Source organism: Oncorhynchus masou, chromosome 30 (assembly GCF_036934945.1).
Source record: "Oncorhynchus masou masou isolate Uvic2021 chromosome 30, UVic_Omas_1.1, whole genome shotgun sequence".
Taxonomy (NCBI): domain Eukaryota; kingdom Metazoa; phylum Chordata; class Actinopteri; order Salmoniformes; family Salmonidae; genus Oncorhynchus; species Oncorhynchus masou.
Genome location: NC_088241.1, coordinates 7,139,341 through 7,166,785, shown reverse-complemented (window position 1 = coordinate 7,166,785; position 27,445 = coordinate 7,139,341). Strand labels below are relative to the sequence as shown.

The window sequence follows — 27,445 nt, the reverse complement described above, 5'->3', positions numbered from 1 at the left end:
AGGGAAGGCTTGTGGCTGTTACCTATTTCCTGTGACCTATTTCCTGCCTCCTATCACACCTGGGTAACCAACTCCCCTGATGTGAGAGGATACCTAAGGCTACAGGTCCCTGGTTGTTGTAGAAACAGAACATTGTGTTCCAGCCAAACTGCTTATGCAATACAATCACGCTTCACTTACAGTGGGGCAAAAAAGTATTTAGTCAGCCACCCATTGTGCAAGTTCTCCCACTTAAAATGATGAGAGATGCATGTAATTTTCATCATTGGTACACTTCAACTATGACAGACAAAATGAGAAAAAAAAAATCCAGAAAATCACATTGAACGATTTTTAATGTATTTATTTGCAAATAATGGTGGAAAATAAGTATTTGGTCAATAACAAAAGTTTATCTCAATACTTTGTTATATACCCTTTGTTGGCAATGACAGAAGTCAAACGTTTTCTGTAAGTCTTCACAAGGTTTTCACACACTGTTGCTGGTATTTTGTCCCATTCCTCCATGCAGATCTCCTCTAGAGCAGTGATGTTTTGGGGCTGTTGCTGGGCAACACAGACTTTCAACTCCCTCCAAAGATTTTCTATGGGGTTGAGATCTGGAAACTGGCTAGGCCACTCCAGGACCTTGAAATGCTTTTTATGAAGCCACTCCTTCGTTGCCCGGGCGGTGTGTTTGGGATCATTGTCTCCCTGTGTGGTTCTGGGATTTTTGCTCACCGTTCTTGTGATCATTTTGACCCCACGGGGTGAGATCTTGCGTGGAGCCCCAGATCGAGGGAGATTATCAGTGGTCTTGTATGTCTTCCATTTCCTAATTATTGCTCCCACAGTTGATTTCTTCAAGCCAAGCTGATTACCTATTGCAGATTCAGTCTTCTCAGCCTGGTGCAGGTCTACAATTTTGTTTCTGGTGTCCTTTGACAGCTCTTTGGTCTTGGCCATAGTGGAGTTTGGAGTGTGACTGTTTGAAGTTGTGGACCGGTGTCTTTTTTACTGATAACAAGTTCAAACATGTGCCATTAATACAGGTAACGAGTGGAGGACAGAGGAGCCTCTTAAAGAAGAAGTTACAGGTCTGTGAGAGCCAGAAATGTTGCTTGTTTGTAGGTGACCAAATACTAATTTTCCACCATAATTTGCAAATAAATTCATTAAAAATCCTACAATGTGATTTTCTGGAATTTCTTTTCTCATTTTGTCTGTCATAGTTGAAGTGTACCTATGATGAAAATTACAGGCCTCTCATCTTTTTAAGTGGGAGAACTTGCACAATTGGTGGCTGACTAAATACTTTTTTGCCCCACTGTATCCATTCTATAAGACCCAATTTCTATGCTGCTTGCGTGCACAAGAGCAAGAGGATTCTCAGGGCCAAAGAGGCTCCAGTTACCACAGAAATGCAACACATAGAGCCTACATCACACAGATTAATAAACAGCCCACATCTTTAACTGTATGTGTGCTCTTTTGGATCTATATGCTCTATTTCTACACTGTGCACCTTTAGCCTAACAGAGGGACAGCATTCCTGTCACGCTCATAATGTATAATACATGTCAGCAGAGACTGAGCCTGTTCCTGGAGACACAGCAATCTCCACAGCTTCTCTCCACTCAAACCAACCACACCCCTCCCAACACAACACTCCCCACACAGCCAGGGCCATTAGAGCTCATTAGTCTGATCAATAACCCCGTAAAAACCCTGTTAAACTGTAAAGGGTTTGAGAAAGACAGGGAACACATTCCTGGTTGGTTGGTCTATTCTGTCTCATCTGATACTGTAGTTACAGTTGATATGAGGAAAGGCTACATGGATGCATGGATAAAGAGACTAATCCAATGTTTTAGATAGAAAGAGAGAGTGTGTGAGTGTGTGAGTGTGTGAGTGTGTGTGTGTGTGTGTGTGTGTGTGTGTGTGTGTGTGTGTGTGTGTGTGTGTGTGTGTGTGTGTGTGTGTGTGTGTGTGTGTGTGAGTGAGTGAGAGACAGCCTCTCACAGAGAGAGAGAGAGAGAGAGAGAGAGTGTGTGTGTGTGTGTGTGTGTGTGTGTGTGTGTGTGTGTGTGTGTGTGTGTGTGTGTGTGTGTGTGTGTGTGTGTGTGTGTGTGTGTGTGTGTGTGTGTGTGTGTGAGAGTGAGAGTGAGAGTGAGTGTGAGTGTGAGTGTGAGAGTGAGTGAGTGAGTGAGTGAGTGAGTGAGAGACAGCCTCTCACAGAGAGAGCGCTGTAACTAATTGGTGAGGGATCCCGTGACAGAAGCCATTTCACCAACAGCAGCCGCATTTCAAAAAACACAATTTTCTATTCACTCAGAAATAGTCAAAAATAAACATGTTTTATTCCCTACTAAACTAAACCTATAAGGTGGACTGGACTGGAGAGTGTTTGTCAGTGATTTGCTACCACAACATGACATTGATGAAAGGCTACAAAAATGACAGCACACTGTGAGCGGAACATAATAGCATCGTTAAACGCTAACAGAGGTGGTAAAAGAGGCCAACTGCTATCCGATCCATAACATACAGTACAGTAGGCCCTGTGTGTCCACTGCATTACTGTCACAGTAACAGGACACCGTTCAGCTGTTGCAGGGATACATGTCATATACGAGTCAACACTGAGACTCTGTTCCTATGTAAGATCCCCTTGTCGACACATTCCACACTTTATGAGTGAGGGACAATTTGAGGTAACCAGTAGGCCTATGGTAGCCTGGATCTCTGTTCAGCTATTACATTCCACTCCTTGCCAATCCTTTCATTTGCCAAATACCTTTCTTTGACTGGAGTGGCAAGGAGTGGAATGGTAGCTAAAAAGACTGGTACCCAGGCTAGGAATATGGGTGAAGATGTGTGGATGGTTGAGGTTACTGCTTTGAATGAATCTGTTGATCTGCTATTTGATGACATAGGCTTATTACTACTGAAGGGGTTAATTGAAGTAGTAGCAGGGCCTTGGTACTGTATGTCTGTAACCATAACCTGTTATCAAAGTACAGTAGGCTAAAACACTACTAGTACAGTTTCAATCCAAAAATGTATTAGTGAAGACATTTTAGCATAATTATGTGTACATTTTGGGGTAGTTTGAGTTTGTGTTTGCCTGCAGTACTAATTTCACACAGCAGAGGGGGATATGCTTCTGATAATGACACCGTTTCCATCAGAAACTATACGTACCTGTTCTAACAGTGTACAAGTTCTCATGTCTTCCATCAGCTTTAGATGTTGCACAGTATAACTAACACATTCACATAAATTAACTAATGCAATAAAATAAAACATGAACAAGTTGGGTTCAAGTTCATCAACTGATTTGGAACTGGAACTGAAACAGCCAGATGATCTGGAACTGAACCTTGTAGTGAATGTAGATGAACCTACCTACCAGCAGAGGAAGTGTGAGAAACTGTCACTTTCTCAGTTGTGTCTGTCTGTGTTGTGGTTCAGTGGAGCAGCTCTTCTCTGTACAGGAGAGGATGTGGCTGGGGTGGAGCCAGGCGCACTGTGCTGCTCACTATGTCGGAGTGTGTGCAGGCAGTGTATTGTACAGTCGTGGCCAAAAGTTTTTAGAATGACACAAATATAGATTTTCACATAGTCTGCTGCCTCAGTTTGTATGATGGCAATTTGCATATACTCCAAAATGTTATGAAGAGTGATCAGATGAATTGCAATTAATTGCAAAGTCCCTCTTTGCCATGCAACTGAACTGAATCCCCAAAAAACATTTCCACTGCATTGCAGCCCTGCCACAAAAGGACCAGCTGACACCATGTCAGGGATTCTCTCGTTTACACAGGTGTGAGTGTTGACGAGGACAAGGCTGGAGATCACTCTGTCATGCTGATTGAGTTCGAATAACAGACTGGAAGCTTCAAAGGGAGGGTGGTGCTTGGAATCATTGTTCTTCCTCTGTCAATCATAGTTACCTGCAAGGAAACATGTGCCGTCATCATTGCTTTGCAAAAAAGGGCTTCACAGGCAAGGATATTGCTGCCAGTAAGATTGCACCTAAATCAACCATTTATCAGAGCATAAAGAACTTCAAGGAGAGCAGTTCAATTGTTGTGAAGAATGCTTCAGGGCGGCCAAGAAAGTCCAGCAAGCGCCAGGACCTTCTCCTAAAGTTAATTCAGCTGCGGGATCGGGGCACCACCAGTACAGAGCTTGCTCAGGAATGGCAGCAGTCAGGTGTGAGTGCATCTGCACATTGAGAAGACTTTTGGAGGATGGCCTGGTGTCAGGAAGGGCAGGAAAGAAGACACTTCTCTCCAGGAAAAACATCAGGGACAGACTGATATTCTGCAAAAGGTACAGGGATTGGACTGCTGAGGACCGGGGTACTGTCATTTTCTCTGATGAATCTCCTTTCAGATTGTTTGGGGCATCTGGAAAAAAAGCTTGTCCAGAGAAGACAAGGTGAGCGCTACCATCAGTCCTGTGTCATGCCAACAGTAAAGCATCCTGAGACCATTCATGTGTGGGGTTGCTTCTCAGCCAAGGGAGTTGGCTCACTCACAATTTTGCCTAAGAACACAGCCATGAATAAAGAATGGTACCAACACATCCTCCGAGAGCAACTTCTCCCAACCATCCAGGAACAGTTTGGTGACAAACAATGTCTTTTCCAGCATGATGAAGCACCTTGCCATAAGGCAAAAGTGATAACTAAGTGGCTCGGGGAACAAAACATTTATATTTTGTATCCATGGCCAGGAAACTCCCCAGACCTTAATCCCATTGAGAACTTGTGGTCAATCCTCAAAAGGCGGGTGGACAAACAAAACCCCACAAATTCAGACAAACTCCAAGCATTGATTATGCAAGAATGGGCTGCCATCAGTCAGGATGTGGCCCAGAAGTTAATTGACAGCATGTCAGGGCGGATTGCAGAGGTCTTGAAAAAGAAGGGTCAACACTGCAAATATTGACTCTTTGCATCAACTTCATGTAATTATCAATAAAAGCCTTTGACATGTATGAAATGCTTGTAATTATACTTCAGTATTCCATAGTAACATCTGACAAAAATATCTAAAGACACTGAAGCAGCAGACTTTGAGAAAGTTAATATTTGTGTCATTCTCAAAACTTTTGGCCACAACTGTATGTCTGCACATTGTATGTGTGTGTGAGTATGTCTATAAACATACAGGATTGAGAATGTGTGTATATGCATAGTGCATTTGGTATGTGTGTGGTTGTATGCATGCATAGTATGTGAGTGTCTGAGTGTGTGTGTTGGAGTGTGTGTCGGGGCATGCAGGTTTCCGCGAAAGCATGCGCTGGATAAGAGCAAGCAGGCAAAGTGGTGCAGGTGCGAGAGCGACGTGGTTCCTGTGGTCTCCCCTCTTCTCTCCTCATCCATCTCGCCCTCCACGTGAAGTGAACATCTGTGTGTGTGTGTGTGCGCGCTAAGCACCTAGAACCCAGGATATCAATGCACCTGTCACACCTGGGTTCCCCATCTGGGTGACTGAAACACTGACCTGACTGAGGTTGAAGTTGTAGGGCCCAAACCAGGACTTACAGTAGACTGGCTACAGTACAGCTATTACGTCCTGGTCAGTAGCTCTAAATGTTAAAAATTTGGGTATTTTTGTGTGTTAAGATATATGCTCGCTTTAGATATGAATGACATCTCTGATACCATCTCTGTTCCTCATCTGACAACACAGAATAGACTACACTACTTGAGCATCTGACAACACAGAATAGACTACACTACTTGAGCATCTGGCAACACAGAATAGACTACGCTACTTGAGCATCTGACAACACAATAGACTATGCTACTTGAGCATCTGACAACACAGAATAGACTACACTACTTGAGCATCTGACAACACAATAGACTATACTGCTTGAGCATCTGACAACACAGAATAGACTACACTACTTGAGCATCTGACAACACAGAATAGACTACACTACTTTACCATCTGACAACACAGAACAAACTACACTACTTAATCATCTGACAACACAGAACAAACTACACTACTTAATCATCTGATAACACAGAATAGACGACACTACTTTACCATCTGACAACACAGAACAAACTACACTACTTAATCATCTGATAACACAGAACAGACAACACTACTTTACCATCTGACAACACAGAACAAACTACACTACTTTACCATCTGACAACACAGAACAAACTACACTACTTAATCATCTGACGACACAGAATAGACTACACTACTTAATCATCTGACGACACAGAATAGACTACACTACTTGAGCATCTGACAACACAGAATAGACTACACTACTTGAGCATCTGACAACACAGAATAGACTACACTACTTGAGCATCTGACAACACAGAATAGACTACACTACTTGAGCATCTGACAACACAGAATATAATACACTACTTAACCATCTGACAACACAGAATAGAATACACTATTTGACCATCTGACAACACAGAATAGAATACACTACCTGACAACACAGAATATAATACACTACTTGACCATCTGACAACACAGAATAGACGACACTACTTGACCATCTGACAACACAGAATAGAATACACTACTTGACCATCTGACAACACAGAATAGACTACACTACTTGACCATCTGACAACACAGAATAGAATACACTATTTGACCATCTGACAACACAGAATAGAGTAAACTACTTGACCATCTGACAACTGTCTTACATTATTGTTATGGCAGCGTAATGCAGTAACTGTTCAGTTTCCAGATTTCTATGAAATAGGACCTATAATTAATTACAATATGAGGGAAACAGTTTTCCTTAAAAAAAACGGTAATGAAGTATGTTAAAAAGTCATTTAAAATATAAACACGAGTAGACCACTGTTTAGCATAATGAACCAACATAACATGTTCTATGAGGAAATAGCAAACGGTCTGTTTGAGATAAGTTTGAGTTGGGGTTTTTGAAGTGTTTTTTTCTCCAATTTATGCTTTTGCAACAATTACAAGTATAGAATGAATCAACATTATTTGGTTGTGAGTTAACAGAATATTTAAGTGGGATTTCCACTGGACAGTTACTTTAATGACAGAAGACTTGTGACATGTTACCATTGGCTCCATCTCCCCTTTCCATTACTCCATCCATCCTTCTCTTTAGATGAGCGACCGACGTCACGCTAAAAGGTATATGTGCACCACAGCCACATACAGTATGGGAGCATTAGGAGGACGAGTGGGCAGCAACGCCACGGACAAAGTGCTTTTCCTCATCACCATCTCTGAGCAAATAAAGCTGAGAGATAGCGAGAACTCTGCAACTCTCCATCAGTGGAGCTGAAGCCCTTGCTGGCCTGTCCCCTCTGTTCTGTCTCCAGTCCAGTCGTGGGGAGGGAAGGAGGGACTGACACACCGTACAGTATATACATTCTGAATTGATCACCAGCACAGGGGAGTATCGAGTAGACACTACTTGGTACATCTACATGTTTATAGGCACAATCTGGAAGATATACTGCTGTTCACTGGTAATTACTAACAATGATTTATACCCATTGATCCTTGAAGAATATAACTAATGTCTCATAATGGGAATGTCTTGGTGATGTGAATTCCTGTCCTGTCAGTCATGTAATTAGAGATGAGAGCTGCGGATGTCAGACAGAATATTGATTAGTACTGACTGACTGACAAGACTAGAGGACCAGAGGTTAATATGTCGTTGATAAACATCCATGGACTGGAAATGTCCCATCAGGCACCACACCGCCATTTCATTCATGTATTTGTATATAAACATCCAGCAGACGTAAACAAACAACAGACAAGGGTATTGGTTTTTAACCAGTTTTAATTAACCCTGATTACAGCTTAATTACAAGTTTGAAAAATAAACACAAAAGAATTAAAGAGAAATTCAATATTACATCATGGTATTAAATCTCATCTCTCTGAGTGTTATATAACCGCATAAAGGGGGGGGGGGGGGGGCTTTACACAGTAAAACAATACAAATCTTTTTTTCTTTTAAATGAAACAATCCCCAAAATGAAAAAAATATACAAGACCAAGAGAGAAAGTAACATTGTAAAATAGAAATGACAATAGATGACAAGAGATAATCATACGTATCCCCCTCCACCCTCCCCAATAAACCCCCCCCGCCAACCTCTTCTCTGTCGCCATAACAACCCCTCTCAGAATGAATATTACACTAGTTTATATTACAAATGTTAAAACCACATGAAAGACTGAGGAGAGGGCAGGAGCTGGTAGGGGGTCAAAACAGAAGCATGGAGGAGAGGTCTACGTCACGATGACAGTGTGATGTACAGTTCACAACAACCCTAAAGCAGTAGTAACTCAACCATGGACTAATAATGACAAGGATGGGGAGGTAAGTCATCCAACCATAACAATAACAACAACAATAATAAACAGCAATATCGACATCAGAAAGGAAAAGAACATGAGGAGTATTTTGGTAAAGAAAGAAACGTTGTTATCCGTCTACACTTTCTCCAGCCCTCTCCTGACTGCCGACTTAGACATGAGACCTGGGATTCCCCATCCCACACCATCCTGATAACCATTACACTGCAGTTAACAGTCAGGTAGACAGACAATGCTGGCAATAAAGAGAAAGAAAAAGGGATGAAGAGAGAAACAGAGAGAAAAAAAGAGAACAAGCAGAATAATGCCCAGTCTGTTGCTTAGATATGATGAGTAGTTTGTAAGGCAGCTGTCAGTTTCAATAGACACAGGGTGAGGTGGAGGTGAGGGAAGGGGACAGAGAGGGTGTGTGTGGTCAGATATACAACACCACCAGGATGGACAATAACAGCAGTCCGATGATTATGACTTGCTCAGCCACATACTTCCCAGTCTGGAGGCCTGCCATTCCTGCTAGAGTTCTTACTGGTTGGTCAAGTCTTTGATTGCCCTGAGCCAATCAGAGGGCCGTTTGGCCCAGTCTCCAGACCTCGAACGCTCCAGGATGTCAAAACATCAAAGCAGCAAAACAGTGAGGACAGAGTGTGTGGGAGGGGTTTGGAAATGTGAGTCTGTGTGTGTGATTTTGAGATAGTGGGCAGGGTATTCCAGGTGAAGTCTCACGTCAGCTTTCCAGCCTCCACTGTTATCTGTACAGCAATCCTTAACCTCAATCTCCACCCCCACCAACCTGCTGGGAATATAGCCGATCCAGTCACGATTAGTAAACTGGCTGCTGTAGAGAACTGGCATAACTGGTTGGAGCTGAGAAACGACAGGATATCCCATCAACTAAAATCCCCTGGCCTGGCTAACCCTGAGCTCAATCACTCCCACTGGGGCCAGGGGTGAGTTGTGAGGTCTATTACAGTGAGATGAGGTCCCCGTAAGGTGAGACCAGCCCAGAGGGAGACTGGGGACAGGTGACTGTGGTCAGGTCTTCTACAAGCTGAGGGGGAGTAGCGGACCGTGATGGCAGATAGAATAGGCATGTTTAAAGGATACTGCTGCATATTCAGTGTACTGCATATTCAGTGTACTACAAATGCAGTTCTTTCATGATTCTCATTATTTTGTCTTTCTATCCTGTGTCGTTTGTTGTCCCTTGGTCATAACAAAATAATTGGACTCCTACCCATCCCGTTGTCTCCCTCCCCTAAAGAAGTTTACCCGCTGAGAAACAGGACATTCTCTCCCCTCGCCTACCAGAACGAATCGCTTACAAAAACATCCTAAATCTGTCATTTCATTAAATGCTAAGTTGTTTTAGATTTTTATATCCGTTTGGAATTTCATATATAAAATATACTGAGCAAAAATATAAACGCAAGTTACAGTTCATAGAAGGAAATCAGTCAATTGAAATAAATTCCTTTGGCCCTATTCTATGGATTTCACATAACTTGGGAATACAGATAAACATCTATTCATAACAGATACCTTAAAAAAAAGGTAGCATAGAATTGATCAGGCTGGTCATTGTGGCCTGTGGAATGTTGCCCCCCTCCCCTTCAATGGCTGTGCAAAGTTGCTGGATATTGGCGGGAACTGGAACACGCTGTCGTACACGTTGATCCAGAGCATCCCAATGCATGACGTCTGGTGAGTATGCAGGCCATGGAAGAACTGGAACATTTTCAGCTTCCAGGAACTGTGTACAGATCCTTGCGACATGGAGCAGTGCATTATTCTGAAACATGAGGGGATGGAAGGGGATGAATGGCACGACAATGGGCCTCAGGATCTCATCACGGTATCTCTCTGCATTCAAATTGCCATCAATAAAATGTAATTGTGTTCCTTGTCCATAGCTTATGCCTGCCCATACCATAACTTCACGCCACGATGAGGAACTCTGTTCACAACGTTGACATCAGCAAACTTCTCGCCCACACAACGCCATACACATGGTCTGCGGTTGTGAGGCCGGTTGGACGTACAGCCAAATTTTCTAAAACAACATTGGAGGTGGCTTATGGTAGAGAAATGAACATTCAATTCTCTGGTAACACCTCTGGTGGACATTTGTGCAGTCAGCATGCCAATTGCACGGCCCCTCAAAACTTGAGCCACCTGTGGCATTGTGTTATTTGACAAAACTGCACATTTTAGAGTGGCCTTTTATTGTCCCCAGCACAAGGTGCACCTGTGTAATGATCATGCCGTTTAATCAGCTTCTTGATATGCCACACCTGTCAGGGACAGGGATATAAATAAATTTGTGCACAAAAGTTGAGAGAAATAATCATTTTTTTGTGAGTATGGAAAATGTCTGGGATCTTTTATTTGGGACATGGGACCAACACTTTACATGTTGCATTTAGATTTTTGTTCAGTGTATAAATATATAGTTTATACGAACGAGTGTGTATATCTCAGTTGGACTTTCTCGTTTTATATATTTTTTTATTAAGACTCTTGTAAAGAGTTTATACATGCTATAAAACAAGGCATAGAGAGGCACTGTATATATGTGTATATATGTGTATATATATATATATATATATATATATATGTGTGTGTGTGTCTACAGGTGTGCTTTCATATGCGGTGTTGTGTGCGTATTCTGCTGGTTTAGTTAACACTATGAGACTATGGTTGATCAAACAGGAGTAAGGGATTTGGGTGGAGCTGGTGAACTAGGATTCTGTTCAGGTGGCCCTTGCTTCTGCCCTGCCATGGGATAGACAAGGCTAAGCTAGGATATGCTAGGCTAAGCAAAACAGTTAAAAGATACTGGACCCCTCACTCTCCTTTTCCATAGGAGAGCTCTCTCCCCCTCCCAATGGTCCCCTCGCTGTTCCTCTCTGTCATCTAACAACCGAGCCACTGCTCCCTCCCCCTCCGTTTATCCTCCACCCTCTCTCATTTAGATCAGGATCTTTCAGGCATGGTCCACAAAAGAAAGGGAAGGAAGTAGGAGAGAGAGAAAAGATGACAGAGAGAGAGGAAAGTACCAAAGTGATGACAGAGGAGTGTTGGAGAGAAATAACGTGTGTGTTGAATAGCAGTACCCTTCAGTAGCAGTCCAAGAGCAAAGCCTCCATGTCCCAAAGTCCTGTCCACTGCCCGTTTCCCCAACAGCTGGTGTGTGTGTGTCTGTGGCATCCCTGAGTGGAGTGGCCAGTGTTGCGAGGAGGAGTCTCTGCCAGTTCACCACGACTAGGTTCCACAGCCCCCAACTGACAGCCTAACTTTCCTGTGTGTCTGTTATGGTTAAGAACGGGGGGGATACTATTACATAAATAATAGAGAGTCTCACACTATGTATAAACTCCCGGTCATTTATTGGGGAAATAACCAATGTTTCGGCATCACTGTGCCTTCTTCAGGGTCATACTCTTACACCCATGCTCTCTCTCTCTCACTGATACAGGTACAGGCACTTGTAGAAGCCCTGTCTTCATCTCTATACAAAAATAAAATGGGAGAAATCTCATCCTCCATGTCTGCAGGGCTGTGGAGTTGGGCTGTCTGAGATGGGGTCCCCTGAGGAGAAAGAGTCTAACCCTAGAGAGAGGGGGGGGGTGAGGTGAGGCAAGAGATGTGGGGCAAGAGATGTGGGGCAGTGCTGGGCTGGAGGCTGGACATGAGGCTGACGGTGGGCTGGACTTGGGGGTTCCATCCAGACACAAGCAGAGAGTAGCGTCCCCTCTGGTTCTGCCCCTGGTTTAAGTCACTGAGTCTGGGCTTGCTTGGACCAAAAGTCCCCTCTCTCCTCTTTTCTACAAGTCTCTGAGGGAGGGGTCTCGTTACAGTAGAGGGTAAGGGTTTTGGGAGGAGGGTGTGGACTGCATCAGGGTTTGGAGTTTGATTAGGCCCAGGTTTAGTTTGAGTTAGGAGAGAACTGTCTGTCTGTCAGAGTGGCAGGAGGACCTCAGGAGTCATTTACACTGTCCGAAACCACCACTGTCTGCTAGCATTAGTGTTTCTATGTATCCCTATGTGTGTGGATCAGCATCAGCAGTCCTTGTTCTCCAGTGACAGTTGGGCGGTGGCCTGGTGCAGGTCCTGGTTCACCCCCCTCTGAGCCAACGGGAGGGAACACTCATACGCCCCCAGGGCTGGGGGACTGGGGGCTCTGCCAGCCCCGTTCTCCTGCATCCCTCCATTCTTCTCCGTCTCTCTTTCCCTCTCCTTCTCCCCTCGTACTTTCTTGTCGTCCTGCTCTTCCATGGCCTCCATTCGTTGGTCTTCACTCCAGCGCCGTTTGAAGCGCAGCTTGAGTGGAATGCACTTGGTCTGCCCCTGGGAGGGGGGCCGGGGAGGGGGTGTCGCCTGGCTCGGCCGGCTCACTCTTCAGGGTGGGAGGTCCGCGGTGGGGGTGGGAGGTGAAGAAGGGCAGCAGGCCTGGAGGGGGGGGCGCGGGGGCCTTGAAGACATCCTCATCCAGGTCCTCGTCGTGGGGGTGTGGGTGGGAGGAGGTCCCGTTGGGGTGGTGGGGGTGAGGCCGGGGGTGTCGGGGGGAGAAGAGGTCGTACTCGTCGCCCCGGTCGTCGGGGTCTTCGTCGCTGATGTCAGTCACCTCCACCTCCTCTTCTGACTCAATATCTGAGATGGGCTCCACCTACAGAGAGTGTCGATATCACAGTCACAAACGTTTAGCCATCAGGATCCTCAACACATACAGTCAAACAGTTCAAAGTGACTATGTTCCCTTGTGGGTCTCACCTTGATCTTGGGCAGCCCGGTGCTGTTGAGGGAGCCGGTGGAGGAGGAGTTGGAGATGAGTCCTGACCCGCCGGCTGAGCTCAGGTCACTGCCGAAGGACAGGGAGGACCCCAGACCGGAGGACGACAGGGACCCTGAGCCCGAGGACAGTGAGCTCTGCCTGGGGTGGTGGTTCTGGCTACCGTCCCTCTGCTTCCGGCCCAATGGAGGAGGCTGCAGCTTGAACTTGAAGGGCGAGAGGTGAGGTGGCTCCTCACCCAGGTGCAGTGGGTGGTGGATGGGGTGGGGGTGGGAATGGGCCGAGTGAGGGTGGGCTGAGTGCGGGTGAGGGTGGGCTGAGTGAGGGTGAGGAGAGTGGGATTGGGACAGGGGTGATGGGTGTCGATGACTATTCAGACCTGAGCGTTCTCCTCCTCTTTCTGCTCCTCCTCTCTCGCCCAGTTCTCTCTTGTCTTGGGCGAGGCGGTGTGGCTGGGGAATGATGACGTTGGGGTAGTGGAGGAAGGCTCTGGGGCTGAGGTGGTAGTTGTAAACACTCTGGTGGTGGGCCTGCAGGTAGCGCTTCATTTCCTCAGGGTTGAAGGAGAAGTGGGAGCCCACCATGGGGGAGAGGGAGGGGATGGGGTGTAGGGCAGGTGGGAAGAGGGGGTCAAGGACAGGGCTGGGGACAGAGGTGGGGCTATGAGCCCTGCACACCCAGGGCCAGGCAGGGGGGACACGGGGAAGGGGGACAAGTTGTCGGGGTGGACCCTGTGTCCCAGGGGGCCGCGGGAGCCTGGGTGGGCGTTGGGGTTCCCAGCTCCACCATACATCCTAAACAGAGACTCATGTGACAAACGGGGGTGGATCATACTCCTGTACCCTCCTCCTCCTCCCCCTGGCCCTCCTCCTCCTCCCCCATTCAGCCCTCTCTCTCCCCCCCTCTCCTCCCCTCCTCCCCCGTTGCCATCCTCGATCTCAGAGTTGACGGAGGTCCCATCGCTGCAGTCGCTGACCGAGCCGCGCGCCATGCGCCGAGCCACGGCGCTGAACATGCCCCCGGGGCTACGCAGGTCCTCATTGGGTGAAAGCATGTCGGACGGCGTGGAGGGTGGGAAGCGGAAATGAGTTCCGGCTGCGGAAGGCAATGGTGGGGCACTCTGAGGAACACCACTACCTGTTAGAGAACAGGAGAGAGAGGGAAGAGAGGAGGAGAACGGAGAGATGCAATGATGAGGGGAGTAATATACACTCTAAGTAATGATATGGATTAGCACAGTCAGTGTTTAAGGATTTAGTGATGTCTGTAACACACACACAACACAACACCCACACACACACACAGTGAGCGGTACCTGTGGAGCCCATGTCTATGAAAGGGTAGTTGACCAGGACCAGTTTGTTGAAGTTGAACTTGTAAGTGAACCTCTTCCCTTTGGTCTTGTGGAGGATTCTCTTGTTGTAGTAATACCTGGTGGAGAAACAGACCAATATGGGGTCACACACAGACCTTTAGGTCTCATTACTACCTGTAGCATGCTTCTCAATGTCAACACACACAGTCACGCAGGAACTCTTCAAATGGTACCACACACAGTCACACAGGAACTCTTCAAATGGTACCACACACAGTCATACAGGAACTCTTCAAATGGTACCACACACAGTCACACGGGAACTCTTCAAATGGTACCACTCACAGTCATACAGGAACTCTTCAAATGGTACCACACACAGTCACACAGGAACTCTTCAAATGGTACCACACACAGTCACGCAGGAACTCTTCAAATGGTACCACACACAGTCACGCAGGAACTCTTCAAATGGTACCACACACAGTCACGCAGGAACTCTTCAAATGGTACCACACACAGTCACACAGGAACTCTTCAAATGGTACCACACACAGTCATACAGGAACTCTTCAAATGGTACCACACACGGTCATACAGGAACTCTTCAAATGGTACCACACACAGTCATACAGGAACTCTTCAAATGGTACCACACACAGTCATACAGGAACTCTTCAAATGGTACCACACACAGTCACACAGGAACTCTTCAAATGGTACCACACACGGTCATACAGGAACTCTTCAAATGGTACCACACACAGTCACGCAGGAACTCTTCAAATGGTACCACACACAGTCATACAGGAACTCTTCAAATGGTACCACACACAGTCATACAGGAACTCTTCAAATGGTACCACACACGGTCATACAGGAACTCTTCAAATGGTACCACACACAGTCATACAGGAACTCTTCAAATGGTACCACACACAGTCATACAGGAACTCTTCAAATGGTACCACACACAGTCATACAGGAACTCTTCAAATGGTACCACACACAGTCACACAGGAACTCTTCAAATGGTACCACACACAGTCATACAGGAACTCTTCAAATGGTACCACTCACAGTCACACAGGAACTCTTCAAATGGTACCACACACAGTCATACAGGAACTCTTCAAATGGTACCACACACAGTCATACAGGAACTCTTCAAATGGTACCACACACAGTCATACAGGAACTCTTCAAATGGTACCACACACAGTCATACAGGAACTCTTCAAATGGTACCACACACGGTCATACAGGAACTCTTCAAATGGTACCACACACAGTCACGCAGGAACTCTTCAAATGGTACCACACACGGTCATGCAGGAACTCTTCAAATGGTACCACACACAGTCACGCAGGAACTCTTCAAATGGTACCACACACAGTCACACAGGAACTCTTCAAATGGTACCACACACAGTCATACAGGAACTCTTCAAATGGTACCACACACAGTCATACAGGAACTCTTCAAATGGTACCACACACAGTCATACAGGAACTCTTCAAATGGTACCACACACAGTCATACAGGAACTCTTCAAATGGTACCACACACAGTCATACAGGAACTCTTCAAATGGTACCACACACAGTCACACAGGAACTCTTCAAATGGTACCACACACAGTCATACAGGAACTCTTCAAATGGTACCACTCACAGTCACACAGGAACTCTTCAAATGGTACCACACACAGTCATACAGGAACTCTTCAAATGGTACCACACACAGTCATACAGGAACTCTTCAAATGGTACCACACACAGTCATACAGGAACTCTTCAAATGGTACCACACACAGTCATACAGGAACTCTTCAAATGGTACCACACACAGTCACACAGGAACTCTTCAAATGGTACCACACACAGTCATACAGGAACTCTTCAAATGGTACCACACACGGTCATACAGGAACTCTTCAAATGGTACCACACACGGTCACACAGGAACTCTTCAAATGGTACCACACACAGTCACACAGGAACTCTTCAAATGGTACCACACACAGTCACACAGGAACTCTTCAAATGGTACCACACACAGTCATACAGGAACTCTTCAAATGGAAGTGTGTATGTCAGTGTGTGTGTGTGTGTGTGTGTGTGTGTGTGTGTGTGTGTGTGTGTGTGTGTGTGTGTGTGTGTGTGTGTGTGTGTGTGTGTGTGAGTGAGTCAGTGAGTCAGTGTGTGAGTATGTCAGTGTGTGAGTGTGTGTGTGTGTGTGTGTATGTGTGTGTATGTCAGTGTGTGTGTATGTCAGTGTGTGTGTATGTCAGTGTGTGTGTATGTCAGTGTGTGTGTATGTCAGTGTGTGTGTGTGTGTGTGTGTGTGTCCTTGCTCTCTGGATCCCCTTCCAGTCAGTCCACTAAAGGGTGTGAAAGGATGGTTTTCTAGCTGCTTAGGTCAGCATATAGAGGAGATGTGTAGTGGACTGACAGCTAGCTGTACTGTCTGTAGCTGGCGTGTTAAGAGGAGAGGAGAGAGAGATAAGAGGTTAGGACTGCTGGCAATGCAGTACGATTAGTGGTGTTCCACTACTGGTGACTGACTGCATGGGTCTGGGACAGTCCGCCAGTCAGTCAGCCAGAGTAGCTGTTGTTATCTACTACAGCTGTTATTTTACCTGGAGCCTCCCACTCTTATTATGCTAAGACTTGTGGTGTCTGTGTATGGAGGCAGACTGTAGCTCTTTTTCTGTCCCTCCCCCCTCCGCTCCCACTCCCCACTCTCTCCCTTCCCCCCTCCGCTCTCTCTCTCTCTCTCTCTCTCTCTCTCTCTCTCTCTCTCTCTCTCTCTCTCTCTCTCTCTCTCTCTCTCTCTCTCTCTCTCTCTCTCTCTCTCTCTCTCGACATCCATCCATCCATCCCTTCCGTCCCTCTCCCTTCCCCCTCTGCTCCCTTTCCCCTCTCTCTCTCTCCCTCCATCCCTCCTCTCTCTCTCTCTCTCTCCCCCTCCCGACATCCATCCTTCCATCTCTCCCTTCCCCCTCCCTCTCTCTCCCACCATCCCCCTCTCTCTCCCTTCCCTCCCTCCCTCTCCGCTCCCTTTCCCCTCTCCCCTCCGCTCCCTTTCCCCTCTCTCTCCCTCCATCCCTCCCCCCTCCGCTCCCTTTTCCCCTCTCTCTCCCTTCCCCCCTCTGCCCTCCCTTCCTCTCCCTTCCCCCCTCTGCTCCCTTTCTCCTCTGCTCCCTCTCTCCCACTCCCTTCCCCCCTCCGCTCCCTTTCCCCTCTCTCCCTCCATCCCTCTCCCTTCCCCCCTCCGCTCCCTTTCCCCTCTCTCTCCCTTTCCCCCTCTGCTCCCTTTCCCCCTCTGCCCTCCCTCCCTCTCCCTTCCCCCTCTGCCCCCTTTCCCCCTCTGCCCTCCCTCCCTCTCCCTTCCCCCTCTGCCCCCTTTCCCCCTCTGCCCTCCCTCCCTCTCCCTTCCCCCTTGCCCCCTCCGCTCCCTTTCCCCCTCCGCTCCCTTTCTCCTCTCTCGATTCCCCCTCTGCTCCCTTTCCCCTCTCTCCCTCTCCCTTTCCCCTCTCCCCCTCCATCCCTCCCCCCTACGCTCCCTTTTCCCTTCCTCTCCCTTCCCCCTCCTCTCCCTTTCCCCTCTCTCTCCCTTTCCCCTCTCGCTCCCTTTCCCCTCTCGCTCCCTTCCCTCCCTCTCCGCTCCCTTTCCCCTCTGCTCCCTTTCCTCCCTCTCCGCTCCCTTTCCCCTCTGCTCCCTTTCCCCTCTCTCTCCCTCCATCCCTCGCCCTCCGCTCCCTTTTACCCTCTCGCTCCCTTCCCCTCTCTGCCCTCCCTCCCTCTCCCTTCCCCCCCTCGCTCCCTTTCCCCTCTCGCTCCCTTTCCCCTCTCGCTCCCTTCCCCTCTCTGCCCTCCCTCCCTCTCCCTTCCCCCTCTCTGCTCCCTTTCCCTTCCGCTCCCTTTCCCCCCTCTGCCCTCTATCCCTCTCCCCTCTATCCCTTCCCCCTTCCCTCTCTCTCCCACCATCCCTCCCCCTCCGCTCCCTTTCCCCTCTCTCTCCCTTCCCTCCCTCTCCGCTCCCTTTCCCCTCTCTCTCCCTTCCCTCCCTCTCCGCTCCCTTTCCCATCTCCCCTCCGCTCCCTTTCCCCTCTCTCTCCCTCCATTCCTCCCCCCTCCACTCCTTTTTCCCCTCTCTCTCCCTTCCCCCCTCTGCCCTCCCTCTCCCTTCCCCCTCCTCTCCCTTTCCCCTCTCGCTCCCTTTCCCCTCTCGCTCCCTTCCCCCCTCTGCCCTCCCTCCCTCTCCCTTCCCCCTCTGCTCCCTTTCCCCTCCGCTCCCTTTCTCCTCTCTCCCTTCCCCCCCCTGCTCCCTTTCCCCTCTCTCCCACTCCCTTCCCCCCTCCGCTCCCTTTCCCCTCTCTCCCTCCATCCCTCTCCCTTCCCCCCTCCGCTCCCTTTCCCCTCTCTCCCTCCATCCCTCTCTTCCCCCCTCCGCTCCCTTTCCCCTCTCTCTCTCTTCCCCCCTCCGCTCCCTTTCTCCTCTCTCTCCCTTCCCCCCTATGCTCCCTTCCCCCTCTCTCTCTCCCTTCCCCCTCCGCTCCCTTTCCCCTCTCTCCCTCCATCCCTCTCCCTTCCCCCTCCGCTCCCTTTCCCTCTCTCCCTCCATCCCTCTCCCTTCCCCCTCCGCTCCCTTTCCCTCTCTCTCTCTCTCTTCCCCCTCCGCTCCCTTTCTCCTCTCTCCCTTCCCCCTCTGCTCCCTTTCCCCTCTCTCCCTTCCCCCCCTCCGCTCCCTTTCCCTCTCTCCCTCCATCCCTCTCCCTTCCCCCTCCACTCCCTTTCCCCCTCTCTCCCTCTCCCTTCCCCCTCCGCTCCCTTTCCCCTCTCTCCCTCCATCCCTCTCCCTTCCCCCCTCCACTCCCTTTCCCCTCTCCCTCTCTCTTCCCCCCTCCGCTCCCTTTCCCCTCTCTCTCTTCCCCCTCCGCTCCCTTTCCCCTCCGCTCCCTTCCCCCTCTGCTCCCTTTCCCCTCCATCCCTCTCCCTTCCCCCTCCGCTCCCTTTCCCCTCTCCCTCCATCCCTCTCCCTTCCCCCTCCGCTCCCTTTCCCCTCTCTCCCTCCATCCCTCTCCCTTCCCCCTCCGCTCCCTTTCCCCTCTCTCCCTCCATCCCTCTCCCTTCCCCCTCCGCTCCCTTTCCCCTCTCTCCCTCCATCCCTCTCCCTTCCCCCTCCGCTCCCCTTCCCCTCTCTCCCTCCATCCCTCTCCCTTCCCCCTCCGCTCCCTTTCCCCTCTCTCCCTCCATCCCTCTCCCTTCCCCCTCCGCTCCCTTTCCCCTCTCTCCCTCCATCCCTCTCCCTTCCCCCTCCGCTCCCTTTCCCCTCTCTCCCTCCATCCCTCTCTCTTCCCCCTCCGCTCCCTTTCCCCTCTCTCTCTCTCTCTCTCTTCCCCCTCCGCTCCCTTTCTCCTCTCTCTCCCTTCCCCCTCTGCTCCCTTTCCCCTCCATCCCTCTCCCTTCCCCCTCCGCTCCCTTTCCCCTCTCTCCCTCCATCCCTCTCCCTTCCCCCTCCGCTCCCTTTCCCCTCTCCCTTCCCCCCCCTCCGCTCCCTTTCCCTCTCTCCCTCCATCCCTCTCCCTTCCCCCTCCGCTCCCTTTCCCCTCTCTCCCTCCATCCCTCTCCCTTCCCCCTCCGCTCCCTTTCCCCCTCCGCTCCCTTTCCCCTCTCTCCCTCCATCCCTCTCCCTTCCCCCTCCGCTCCCTTTCCCCTCTCTCCCTCCATCCCTCTCCCTTCCCCCTCCGCTCCCTTTCCCCTCTCTCCCTCCATCCCTCTCCCTTCCCCCTCCGCTCCCTTTCCCCTCTCTCCCTCCATCCCTCTCCCTTCCCCCTCCGCTCCCTTTCCCCTCTCTCCCTCCATCCCTCTCCCTTCCCCCTCCGCTCCCTTTCTCCTCTCTCTCCCTTCCCCCCCTCTGCTCCCTTTCCCTCTCTCCCTCTCCCTTCCCCCCTCCGCTCCCTTTCCCCTCTCTCCCTCCATCCCTCTCCCTTCCCCCTCCGCTCCCTTTCCCCGCTCTCCCTCCATCCCTCTCCCTTCCCCCTCCGCTCCCTTTCCCCTCTCTCCCTCCATCCCTCTCCCTTCCCCCCTCCGCTCCCTTTCCCCGCTCTCCCTCCATCCCTCTCCCTTCCCCCCTCCGCTCCCTTTCCCCTCTCTCCCTCTCCCCTCTCTCCCTCCATCCCTCTCCCTTCCCCCTCCGCTCCCTTTCCCTCTCTCCCTCCATCCCTCTCCCTTCCCCCTCCGCTCACCTTTCCCCTCTCTCCCTCTCCCTTCCCCCCTCTGCTCCCTTTCCCCTCTCTCCCTCCATCCCTCTCCCTTCCCCCTCTGCTCTATTCCCCCCTCCACTCCCTTCCCCCTCTCTACCTCCCTCCCCCTCCCTTCCCACCTCCGCTCCCTCCCTCCCTCCCTCACACTGGATCTGAATCTCTCTCCTTCCTTCCTCTGTATCGCATTCCATTCTTCCATCATTCCCCTTTAACATCATCTACCGGTTTATCCCTCTTCCCTCCCTCTTTCCCTGGGGGCGATGGAGACAGAGTGGGAGACAGGACAAGCATGCTCTGTTGAAAACATTGTTTAGGTCAGGCAGCCTCCCAGCAGTATGTCTCCCCATCTCTGACAGAGGAGAGGCACATGGTCCTACACAACTCTACGCTCTCTATCTCCTCCCTTCCTCCCTCTCTCATCACATAGTCAGAGTACGGGAATGCTTTGAAGAGCATTTGAACTCACTTCAAAAGAGAATAAAGATTCTTTGAGGGTCTGTGTTTATTTGCCCCCCCCCCCCAGCCCTGACACACTCCACACACACAAAGGTGAACACACACACACCTAAAAACCATTATGCGCTCATAATCAGATGTAACAATAACCATGTGGATTTAGACTTAGTAAGAGACTTCCAGGAAAATATGCAATGGGTTTATGGGTGCGCTATTTGTTGTATCCGTGTGAATATTGTGTGTACACAGTATGTGTGTGAATATTGTGTGTACACAGTATGTGTGTGAATATTGTGTGTACACAGTATGTGTGTGAGATTGTGTGTACACAGTATGTGTGTGAGATTGCAGGACAGGGATTACACCCACAATTACAAACAACTAAACTGGCTGATCAGACAAAACAGAGAAGTAGGCAAACACCAAAGAGAAAGAGAAAGAGAGAGAGAGAGAGAGAGAGAGAGAGAGAGAGAGAGAGAGAGAGAGAGAGAGAGAGAGAGAGAGAGAGAGAGAGAGAGAGAGAGAGAGAGAGAGAGAGAGAGAGAGAGAGAGAGAGAGAGAGAGAAGAGGGATGGGTCATTTCCTGGAAAATGTAATTAAGACTGTGCTGTGGAATTCCCAGAGTTGATGGAGAGGAGAGAGGACAGAGGGATCAGAGATGAGAGGAGAAGAGAGGACAGAGGGATCAGAGATGAGAGGAGAAGAGAGGACAGAGGGATCAGATATGAGAGGAGAAGAGAGGACAGAGGGATCAGATATGAGAGGAGAAGAGAAGACAGAGGGATCAGATATGAGAGGAGAAGAGAGAACAGAGGGATCAGAGATGAGGAGAAGAGAGGACAGAGGGATCAGAGATGAGGAGAAGAGAGGAGAGAGGGATCAGAGATGAGAGGAGAAGAGAGGACAGAGGAATCAGAGATGAGAGGAGAAGAGAGGACAGAGGGATCAGAGAAGACAGGACAGAGGGATCAGAGATGAGAGGAGAAGAGAGGACAGAGGGATCAGAGATGAGAGGAGAAGAGAGGACAGAGGGATCAGAGATGAGAGGAGAAGAGAGGACAGACAGAGGGATCAGAGATGAGAGGAGAAGAGAGGACAGAGGGATCAGAGATGAGAGGAGAAGAGAGGACAGAGGGATCAGATATGAGAGGAGAAGAGAGGATAGAGGGATCAGATATGAGAGGAGAAGAGAGGAGAAGAGAGGACAGCGAGATCAGATATGAGAGGAGAAGAGAGGACAGAGGGATCAGATATGAGAGGGGAAGAGAGGACAGAGGGATCAGAGATTGTCATATGCAGTGCCTTGCGAAAGTATTCGGCCCCCTTGAACTTTGCGACCTTTTGCCACATTTCAGGCTTCAAACATAAAGATATAAAACTGTATTTTTTTGTGAAGAATCAACAACAAGTGGGACACAATCATGAAGTGGAACGACATTTATTGGATATTTCAAACTTTTTTAACAAATCAAAAACTGAAAAATTGGGCGTGCAAAATTATTCAGCCCCCTTAAGTTAATACTTTGTAGCGCCACCTTTTGCTGCGATTACAACTGTAAGTCGCTTGGGGTATGTCTATCAGTTTTGCACATCGAGAGACTGAAATTTTTTCCCATTCCTCCTTGCATAACAGCTCGAGCTCAGTGAGGTTGGATGGAGAGCATTTGTGAACAGCAGTTTTCAGTTCTTTCCACAGATTCTCGATTGGATTCAGGTCTGGACTTTGACTTGGCCATTCTAACACCTGGATATGTTTATTTTTGAACCATTTCATTGTAGATTTTGCTTTATGTTTTGGATCATTGTCTTGTTGGAAGACAAATCTCCATCCCAGTCTCAGGTCTTTTGCAGACTCCATCAGGTTTTCTTCCAGAATGGTCCTGTATTTGGCTCCATCCATCTTCACCATCAATTTTAACCATCTTCCCTGTCCCTGCTGAAGAAAAGCAGGTCCAAACCATGATGCTGCCACCACCATGTTTGACAGTGGGTATGGTGTGTTCAGGGTGATGAGCTGTGTTGCTTTTACGCCAAACATAACGTTTTGCATTGTTGCCAAAAAGTTACATTTTGGTTTCATCTGACCAGAGCACCTTCTTCCACATGTTTTTGGTGTCTCTCCCAGGTGGCTTGTGGCAAACTTTAAACAACACTTTTTATGGATATCTTTAAGAAATGGCTTTCTTCTTGCCACTCTTCCATAAAGGCCAGATTTGTGCAATATACAACTGATTGTTGTCCTATGGACAGAGTCTCCCACCTCAGCTGTAGATCTCTGCAGTTCATCCAGAGTGATCATGGGCCTCTAGGCTGCATCTCTGATCAGTCTTCTCCTTGTATGAGCTGAAAGTTTAGAGGGACGGCCAGGTCTTGGTAGATTTGCAGTGGTCTGATACTCCTTCCATTTCAATATTATCGCTTGCACAGTGCTCCTTGGGATGTTTAAAGCTTGGGAAATCTTTTTGTATCCAAATCCGGCTTTAAACAACTTCTACACAACAGTATCTCGGACCTGCCTGGTGTGTTCCTTGTTCTTCATGATGCTCTCTGCGCTTTTAACGGACCTCTGAGACTATCACAGTGCAGGTGCATTTATACGGAGACTTGATTACACACAGGTGGATTGTATTTATCATCATTAGTCATTTCGGTCAACATTGGATCATTCAGAGATCCTCACTGAACTTCTGGAGAGAGTTTGCTGCACTGAAAGTAAAGGGGCTGAATAATTTTGCACGCCCAATTTTTCAGTTTTTGATTTGTTAAAAAAGTTTGAAATATCCAATAAATGTTGTTCCACTTCATGATTGTGTCCCACTTGTTGTTGATTCTTCACAAAAAAATACAGTTTTATATCTTTATATTTGAAGCCTGAAATGTGGCAAAAGTTTGCAAAGTTCAAGGGGGCCGAATACTTTCGCAAGGCACTGTAGCTATTGTCATATTGTCATATAGCTGCTCTCTCTACACACACACACACCATCTATTGTCATAACAGCTGCTCTCTATAAACACACACACACACCATCTACTGTCATACAGCTGCTCGCTATAAACACACACACACCATCTACTGTCATACAGCTGCTCGCTATAAACACACACCATCTATTGTCATATAGCTGCTCTCTCTACACACACACACACCATCTATTGTCATAACAGCTGCTCTCTATAAACACACACACACACCATCTACTGTCATACAGCTGCTCGCTATAAACACACACACACCATCTACTGTCATACAGCTGCTCGCTATAAACACACACCATCTATTGTCATATAGCTGCTCTCTATACACACTAGAGGTTGACCGATTATGATTTTTCAACGCCGATACCGATTATTGGAGGACCAAAAAAGCCGATAACGATTAAATCGGCCGATTTAAAAATAAAAATATTTGTAATAATGACAATTACAACAATACTGAATTAACACTTATTTTAACTTAATATAATACATCAAAATCAATTTAGCCTCAAGTAAATAATGAAACATGTTCAATTTGGTTTAAATAATGCAAAAACAAAGTCTTGGAGAAGAAAGTAAAAGTGCAATATGTGCTATGTAAGAAAGCTAACGTTTCAGTTCCATGCTCCTAACATGAGAACACATGAAAGCTGGTGGTTCCTTTTTAACATGAGTCTTCAATATTAGCAGGTAAGAAGTTTTAGGTTGTAGTTAATATAGGAATTATAAGACTATTTCCCTCTATACCATTTGTATTTCATTAACCTTTGACTATTGGATGTTTTTATAGGCACTTTAGTATTGCCCGTGTAACTTTATAGCTTCCGTCCCTCTCCTCGCTCCTACTTGGGCTTGAACCAGCAACACAACGACAACAGCCACCATCGAAGCAGCGTTACCCATGCAGAGCAAGGGGAACAACTACTCCAAGTCTCAGAGCGAGTGACGTTTGAAACGCTATTAGCGCGCGCTAACTAGCTAGCCATTTCACTTCGGTTACACCAACCTCATCTCGGGAGTTGATAGGCTTGAAGTCATAAACAGCGCAATGCTTGACACACAACGAAGAGCTGCTTGCAAAACGCACGAAAGTGCTGTTTGAATTCATGTTTACGCGCCTGCTTCTGCCTACCACCGCTTAGTCAGATACTTGTATGCTTGTATGATCAGTCAGATTATATGCAACGCAGGACACGCTAGATAATATCTAGTAATATCATCAACCATGTGTAGTTAACTAGTGATTTATGATTGATTGTTTTTTATAAGATAAATTTAATGCTAGCGAGCAACTTACCGTGGCTTACTGCATTCGCATAACAGGCAGTCTCCTTGTGGAGTGCAACGAGAGAGAGGCAGGTCGTTATTGCGTTGGACTAGTTAACTGTAAGGTTGCAAGATTGGATCTCGCGAGCTGACAATGTGAAAATCTGTCGTTCTGCCCCTGAACGAGCCAGTTAACCCACTGTTCCTAGGCCATCATTGAAAATAAGAATGTGTTCTTAACTGACTTGCCTCGTTAAATAAAGGTATATAAAAAATATTTAAAAATCGGCACCCAAAAATACAGATTTCCGATTGTAAAGAAAACTTGAAATAGGCCCCAATTAATCGGCCATTATGATTAAATCGGTCAACCTCAAACACACACACACACTATCTATTGTCATATAACCGCTCTCTGGCTCTCTCTCCCTACACACAGACAGGCACGGACACACACATTGTAAAGCAGTAACTAGGCTCTGACTGTAACAGGAAGTCAGGATAACAACGCCCTCCATGAGTCCCTGTTTATTTTCTGCCTCTTGTCACACCAGCTGCTCACACTCAGGTGTGTGGCCTTATGCACGTGAGACCGAACACTACTGGAAAACCTGGTTTGTGTGACCAGTGTCGGTGGGTGGCTAAACTGTAGTGTGTGTGTGTGTGTGTGTGTGTGTGTGTGTGTGTGTGTGTGTGTGTGTGTGTGTGTAAAGATGAGGGTCTGGCTAGGCTGGTCACATGCTCTAAGGGTGTGTGTGTGTGGAGATGAGGATCTATCTGGAGTCTGATTAGGCCAGTCACATGCTCTGTGGGCACAAGCGTGTGGTCAAGTGTACTCTGGGTGTGTGCTCTGCCCGCACAGCAAATAAAAGACTCATTCTATCCTGGACAATGAGATGTGTACACACACACCACACACACACAGGACTATAAATGTACAACACACTTAACACAAACTCATACAGTCACCCGCCCTCCTCTCCCTAGTTCTCTCTATACAATAGGCTCTGTTGTAAGGCCGGGACTCCTGACCTAGTCACAGTGGTGTCACAGCAGTCCTGCTCAATCAAACACACACAGAGTGAACACGGTCGGTGTGTGTGTGAGATGGGGGAGGGGTATCCTACGGCGCCTGATGGTAATCTTTACCAGCTGTGGTGAATGGAACCTCTAACCTCTGACCTGTATGAGCTGCTAACAGTCAACATCATGACCCCATCAGAGGCCCAGACCACAACATGGTACTGGGACCAGAGAGAGAGAGACCCAGGGCTTCACTGTGCGACTGCCATCTTGGTTTACTCCCATAGCACTCCAACCAGTACACTGATGCCATTGTCTACTCCCTCTCTCTCTGAGCACTGGGTGGAGTGGGGATCCACACTGGGACTGGGGCTACAGAGCACAATAATGTCTATGGGATGGGTTTACCTCCAAGTGCTGTGAACCAGTCGTTCTATCACTGTGATTAATATCTCTGATAGAGTACTATTCATACATTTCACTCAGAGCAACAATAAATAAATCATCCCTGATCAACTCCCTTTGGCACTTTGTTCAATTCAAGCACGCACACACACACCTCGTTTGACACCGGAGCTGTATGTGAGATCATGGGTCTGCCACCACAACAAACCCTCTCGAGATTCACATCAATAGTAATGTGGGAAGAGGATTGCTGGCACTAAAGACCAATAAAACACACGTTGTAGCAACCATCCCCATATGGAACACATGACAGAGAGGGCCACCTTGCTCCACACATATGGGAGAAATCTGGAGACCAAAGTTAGTGTGGTACCCAGGACTTCAGCTGGAGTTAACTTACACACACTCTCTCGCACACAGTTCAAACGCATGTTTTCAAGCCCCTGCACTTCAATCACCCAGGCCCATGATCTTACAGCTTCCTGTATAGTGTGCACATGGTGATTTCCCCTTATCGGGAATTATATTGGAATCCAGTATGCCTGTGAGTTGACTCTCCAAGAGGACACGTGACTCCCTG

At 48.1% G+C, this 27,445-nt stretch overlaps 1 pseudogene; it reads right to left on the bottom strand.

Annotated features, from left to right (window-relative positions):
* Positions 1 to 8,131: 8,131 nt before the first annotated feature.
* Positions 8,132 to 27,445, bottom strand: part of LOC135521941 (ETS domain-containing transcription factor ERF-like) — a 72,802-nt pseudogene continuing 53,488 nt past the window's right edge.